This window comes from Helobdella robusta, assembly GCF_000326865.2.
Source record: "Helobdella robusta unplaced genomic scaffold HELROscaffold_30, whole genome shotgun sequence".
Classification (NCBI taxonomy): domain Eukaryota; kingdom Metazoa; phylum Annelida; class Clitellata; order Rhynchobdellida; family Glossiphoniidae; genus Helobdella; species Helobdella robusta.
The window spans coordinates 642,258-648,955 of NW_008704502.1; positions in this window are offsets into that span (position 1 = coordinate 642,258).

The window sequence follows — 6,698 nt, forward strand, 5'->3', positions numbered from 1 at the left end:
AACAACTACAGCAACAACAGAAACTCTAAAGAAATCTACAACAATTATAGCATCGTCATCGTCATCATTACCATCATCCGTGACAAATGAGATCATTACTAAGACCAAAGAACAACATCGTCATCATCATCTTCCTCATCGTCATCATCCTACTTGCCGCCACTACTACTACTACCACCCCTGCAGCAGTTAGAAAATCAAATTACGGATACGCCAAGAAAGGTTGACTACGTTTATCACCATCGTCATCATCGTCATCATCATCGTCATCATCATCGTCATCATCATCATCGTCGTCGCATCATCGTCATCATCAAGCCCGTTTCATCATCATAAATACTTTTATGCACGTTCCTCTGTCGGTATCTTTTTGCGGTCGTTAACACGCCATCATCATAAATATCATTATCATCACCCTCATCGCCATCATTACCACCACCATCATCATCATTATCATCATCATCAGCATCATTATCATCATCAACCACGGCATAATTTTAAGACACACATGTGCTTACATTTTGTTTGACTGTGTTGTTAAACTCCTCTTAAAATCTTATGCTAAATAAGGATAATTTGTCATTAAAAAATATCTACTGTTTCTACTACTACTACTACTACTACTGCTACCACTACTACTATTGCTACTCTACTACTACTACTGCTACTACTACTACCATTACTACTATTACTACTACTACTTCTGCTGCTGCTACTACTAACACTGCTATTTATACAAATATTTTTGTTATTTCTACTGCATCTGCTGCTGTTGCTTCTACTATTACAAATACGCAAACTTTCATTTATTCAGTAGTTCGTTTATTTATTTATTCATTTGTTCGTTTGTTCGTTCACTCATTCATTCGTTCATCCATTAATTAATTAATTAATTAAATCATTAATTAATTAATTAATTAATTAATTAATTAATTAATTAATTAATTAATTAATTCATTCATTCATTCATTCATTCATTCATTCATTCATTCATTCATTCATTCATTCATTGTGTTTGGTCAGCTGGTTGGATGAATGCACGCGGATTAAATGACCAAATCGCTTTAATCCGGACAGTTTATCAAAATTCTCCAAATTAAAAACATTTTGAAGTTCATTTTTCTTTTTGTTTTTTTTTTTTTGTTTTTCAAATTTTAATGATGACGTATCTCTTAGAGATAAGGCAAGAAATAATTTTGTTTATAATAATAATGAATGAAAAATTGAATGAGTAAATGAATGAATGAAAGAACAAATAGATAAACGAATGAATGTTACGTTAGTAGTACTAGCTGCAACACAGTGGTAGTAATAGTGGCATTTGTAGCAGCAGCAGTAGCTGCAGCAGTTGTTTTATGTTCATTGGAAAATTAATATTTTTCAAAAGTTAATCAGCATTTTATCATGAAAACTCCTCATAATAATACCACACACGAAAATACCTTATCATAATACCCTACAATAATAATATTTATCATCATCATCAAGTAGCACAACACAAATTCGTTACTTGATTACATCGTTGACTCATTTGAACAAACAAATTCAATCCTTGTCAACTGATGATGACGATGATTCAGAGGATGACGACGATGATAATGTCAACTTTGATGTTATTCCATTTGCAGCGGAGCGGCAAAATATTTTATCTGTGCTTCCATCTCTCTCCCTCCCTCCCTCCCTCTCTCCCTACCTCCATATCTCTCTTTCTCTCTATCTCTCTCGTTTCTGCGGTGAGACTTCCTCCATGTTTCACGATGACGTCATTTTATTCGTCATCATTTTATCGTTTGTTAGTTTGCTTTCGTCATCATAAACGACAACAAGGTATTTGTCGTCGTCATCATCATCATCATCATAGTCATCATTTTTTTTCTGTTTTCGGCATCAACCTAATTGTTTGCCTGGCTCATTATTATCGTCATCATTATTATTATTACTATCATTTGCCATCTTCACCAGCATCATCATCCTCACCATCATCATCATTTTCTTCATCATCGTCGTCGTCAACGTCATCATAAAATGACGTCACGTGAATGCCTGCTGACCATTGATTTCCTGTCATTTGAAATTTGGACGCATTTGCATATGAAACACAAACACGGCCGAGAAAATAAACAAAATACACACACACACACACACATGCACACAAACATACACCTACAAACATACACATACAACACACAAATACAAACACACACACTTGAGTGATGGTTGCCTAGACAAAAAAAAGTATTTCAAATATTTACGAGTAAAATTTGTAGTAAAAAAAAATGAAAAATCTTTTTCCATCAGTTTCCGGTCTCAAAAATATCCCATCATCCAGATATTGGAAAAGTGCGCTTGTACTAAAAACTAGTACGCTTGCATCTTTCATCCAATTATTATTATTTCTAATACTCCATTTACTACTACTTCTACAACTACTACTTCAACTACTACTGCTGCTACTACTGCTGCTGCCTCCACTACTCCTACTGCTACTACATTGAAAAATGGTTGAAATACTGAAGCTAATATTTAAAAAATGCTAAATTATATAGAAAAAATTTAGATTAAAGAAAAATTTTAAACCTGAGATGTTTATTATTTATGGCTCATATGGCTCTTCCTTCTCTAATTTTCCCATCCCTTTTCTCTTTTCTTCTCTCTCTCTCTTTCTCTCTCTCTCTCTCTCTCTCTTTCTCTCTCTCTCTCTTTCTCTCTCCTTCTCTCTCTCTCTCTCTTTCTCTCTCTCTCTTTTTTTCTCTCTCTCTCTCTGTCTTTCTCTCTCTTCCTCTCTCTCTCTCTCTCTCTCTCTCTCTCTTTCTCGCTCTCATTCTTTCTTTTTCTTCTTTTCAAATTTCATAAAGAAAGTTTGAGACGAACCCCTCTTTTGCTATAAAAATCATATAAGGCTTTCTGAGCTACTGAAAACACACATACACAGGCACACACATACACAGGCACGCACATACACACATACACACGCACACACACACATACACACACACGCACGCACACACACACAAACATATTCACTGACAAACATACAAATATATACACAGACTAGCATTAAACAAAAGAGGAAAAAAAATTAATCGTTAAATTAATAATTCAAGACTTTGACATGTGTTGAGATAACCTCAGATAAAATAAAATCAAATAATAATAATAATAATAATTAAATAATAATATCGTCGTAAATAATTTTATTACATTTTATCAATTTAAAATGTCACGATATTTCTTGATTATTTTTTTTAAAACTTCACACTGATGTTAAAAAAATGTTGATGTTTTAAATTATGAATTAATTAATTAAAAATAATAATAATAATAATATATAACAATACAAATAATTACTATTATTATGACCAGTTGAAATATAACAAGAGCTAAAGCACCAACACATAATTACAACTTTTATACATTCAACCTTAGTATGAATTTTATACCACCGTATAGAGCAAATATTTCAAGCACGGTTTGAAAATAATTTTACTAAAATTATAAATCTAACAACAATTATTTTTAATCATAATTTATTATATTTATTTATTATTTATATTATTATTAATATTATATAATCGTTACTAGGAATAATTTGCTGGCATCAAAAGCCAGCGAGTGTGGAGTATGGCTAACGAAACTTAAAAGCCCGTGTAATTTCCTGCGTCGTTGATGATGATGATGACGACGACGATGATGATGATGACGATGATGATGATGATTATGATGACGACAATTAAGAAAAAGAAGATGATGATGGTGAAAAAGATGATAAGTATGCCGACAATAATGAAAAAGAAGAAGAAAATGATGAAAATGACGATAATCGTGTTGATGATATGATGCTGATGGGGACGACGCTGACGTTGTGGTTGTATTGGCAGTAGTAGCAGAGGTTGTAGCTGTAGTAGTAGTAGTTGTTGTGGTAGTAAAAATGACCACTCCAAAAGCATTCCGGCGGAATGTTCTTTGATGCTGATAGAGCGGTTAATTGTTTTTAGATACCGTTGATAAGTTTGTGGTATGTTTATTTTGTATGTTAATGTTTCTTAATGTTTTGTATATGTTTGTAGATTTGTTTGTATTTGAATATGTATGTATTTATGTACGTGTTGTATATGTGTCCGTGCGTATGTATTGTATGGTTGTTGATGTTGTTGTATGTATGTGCGTACATCTCTGATGGTCTGTGCCTATCTGTGTGTCGTATGTATGTAGACATAAATAGGTATGTGTGTATGTATGTATGATTGTATGTATGTATGTTTGTATGTATGTATGTTTGTACGTATTTTGTATGTTTATTTGCTTGTATATTTTCCATCCAATAATATTTCTAGAAATTTTTAAAGTAGTTGGCCATAATGTTACAGTGATTTTTCGCGATAATTTATCGCTCCTGGGCAGAGGATTGTTAACCTGTGACCTGCTAACAGCAATAAACAATAGAATTTAAGAGAGAGAGAGAGAGAGAGAGAGACAGAGAAACAAAGAGAGATAGAGGGGGAGAGAGAGGGAAAGGAGGGAGAGAGAGAGAGAGGGAGAGGAGGGAGAGAGAGAGAAAGAGGAAGAAAAGAAGAAAGGGAACGAAAGCAAAAAAGCTAAGAAAAAAGTAAAAATAAAATGAGAAATATAGAACAGGGAAAAAGAAGAAACAGATAGAAAGAGAGAAAGGATCAGATAGACGGAAGAAAAAAGAAAGAGAGAAAAAGATGAAAAATAAAAGAAAAATTGATTAAAAGAAGAAAATAGAGGGAGAGAGAGAGAGAGAGAGAGAGAATGAATTAAAGCGCACGTAAGGAAATAAATATTTTAAAAGGCGCGCAGAAGTCATCTCATTTTTAAAAAAAAAATTATAATGAAGATCTTTTTTCGAGGATAACAAAACACTGAATAGATCATAAACAAACAAAACACTTTAATAATAATAATATGAAGAAGAAGAAACATCATCATCATCATAATCATCATCATCATCGTCATCATAATCATCATCGCCTTAAAGATTTCTTCCGACCCACTCAGATACATCAACATCACCTTAAAAACATCCTTCCATAATTAATTATTTCAAAAAATTTAAAAAAGTGTTTCTGAGTTTGTGTATGGTGTATATTTGCGTGTCTGTGTGTGTGTGTGTGCGTGCGTGTGCGCGTGTGTTTGTGCTTGACGTAAGTGTCAATAATGATGATAATGATGAGGATGATGAAGATGATGATGACGACGACGACGATGGATGTTCTAGAAATTGAAGAAGACAATTTTCACAGAAATTTTTTTCCTGTGTAGCGTGGTTCTTTTGTGTCAAATGATAAAAAAATCAACAACAACAACAATAGCATCAACAACAACAAAAACGACTACTATTATTGTCGTTGCTTTTTATTTCCTGACCTTTTTGTTATTGTTGTGGTAGTAGTAGTAGTTGTTGTTGTTGTTTGATGTTTACGGTGCCAGTTAAGCATTGTTTTCTCAGCCAGTCAAATTTTTTCAAAATTTTCTGAAATTCAGCTCATATTTTTATCGTTGTTATTTATGTTAACGATGATGATGTTGTTGCTCTTGTTGTTGTTGTTGGTTTGTTGACTTTGTTTTTCTACTCTTCGATGGAGCCGATATATTATCAATGAGGTTTTTACAAAATTGCTAATGAATCTTTTGTATATTTATAAGGTTTTATCCGTTCATCGCCATGATTGTCATCATCTTCATCATCTTTATCATCAACATCATCATCATCATTATCATCGTCATCATCATCAACAACAACAATATCGTCGTCGTCATCGTCTTCGCCATGATGTGATGCAATTATTTAGAGAGGCAGGAATGGTCACGAACCTTTCACATACCCTCCTTGACAATGCATCCATCACTGTCGTCATCGTCACCATTATCATCATCTCGTTCATCATCATCGTCGTCATCCTCGTCATCATCTCGTTCATCGTTTCAACTAACCTCCTCATCGTCATTGTGACAAACATCAGTATGATTATTTTTTATTATCACCAAGTACCCAACGTTCTAACTTATGCACTTTTCATTTAACCATCACACAATCAACCAACCATCAAACCAACAATTTAACCAACCAACCATCCAACCAACCAACCAACCAACCAACCATCCATCCATCCATCCCTCCATCCATCCATCCATCCATCCAACCAACCAACCAACTAACCAACCAACCATCCAACCATCCATCCATCCAACCATCTATTCCTCCATCCCTCCATCCATCCCTCTATCCCTCCATCCATCCATCCATCAATCCATCCATCCATCCACCCAACCAACCAAACAGTATGCACGTCGGCGACCTTCAAAACGATAGACGCTGACAAGGCATACGCGGAGTATCGCCGGGCGTACACAAATTGCACACACTTGAATGGAAACCTGGATATATCCTCCCTACATAAGGATACGGAGTACGATATGAGTTTTTTGAATGGTGTACGGGAGGTGACGGGATACGTTGCGCTTGTTGGCAATCACTTCTCCTACCCAGGACTCGTTAATCTCCAGTTAATCAGGTTTGTATATGTTGTTGTTTTGTATATTTGTGTGTATGTCTGTGTATGTGTGTGTGTGTGTGTGTGTGTGTGTGTATGTATGTATGTATGTATGTATGTATGTATGTATGTATGTATGTATGTATGTATCTATGTATGTATGTATGTATGTATGTATGTATG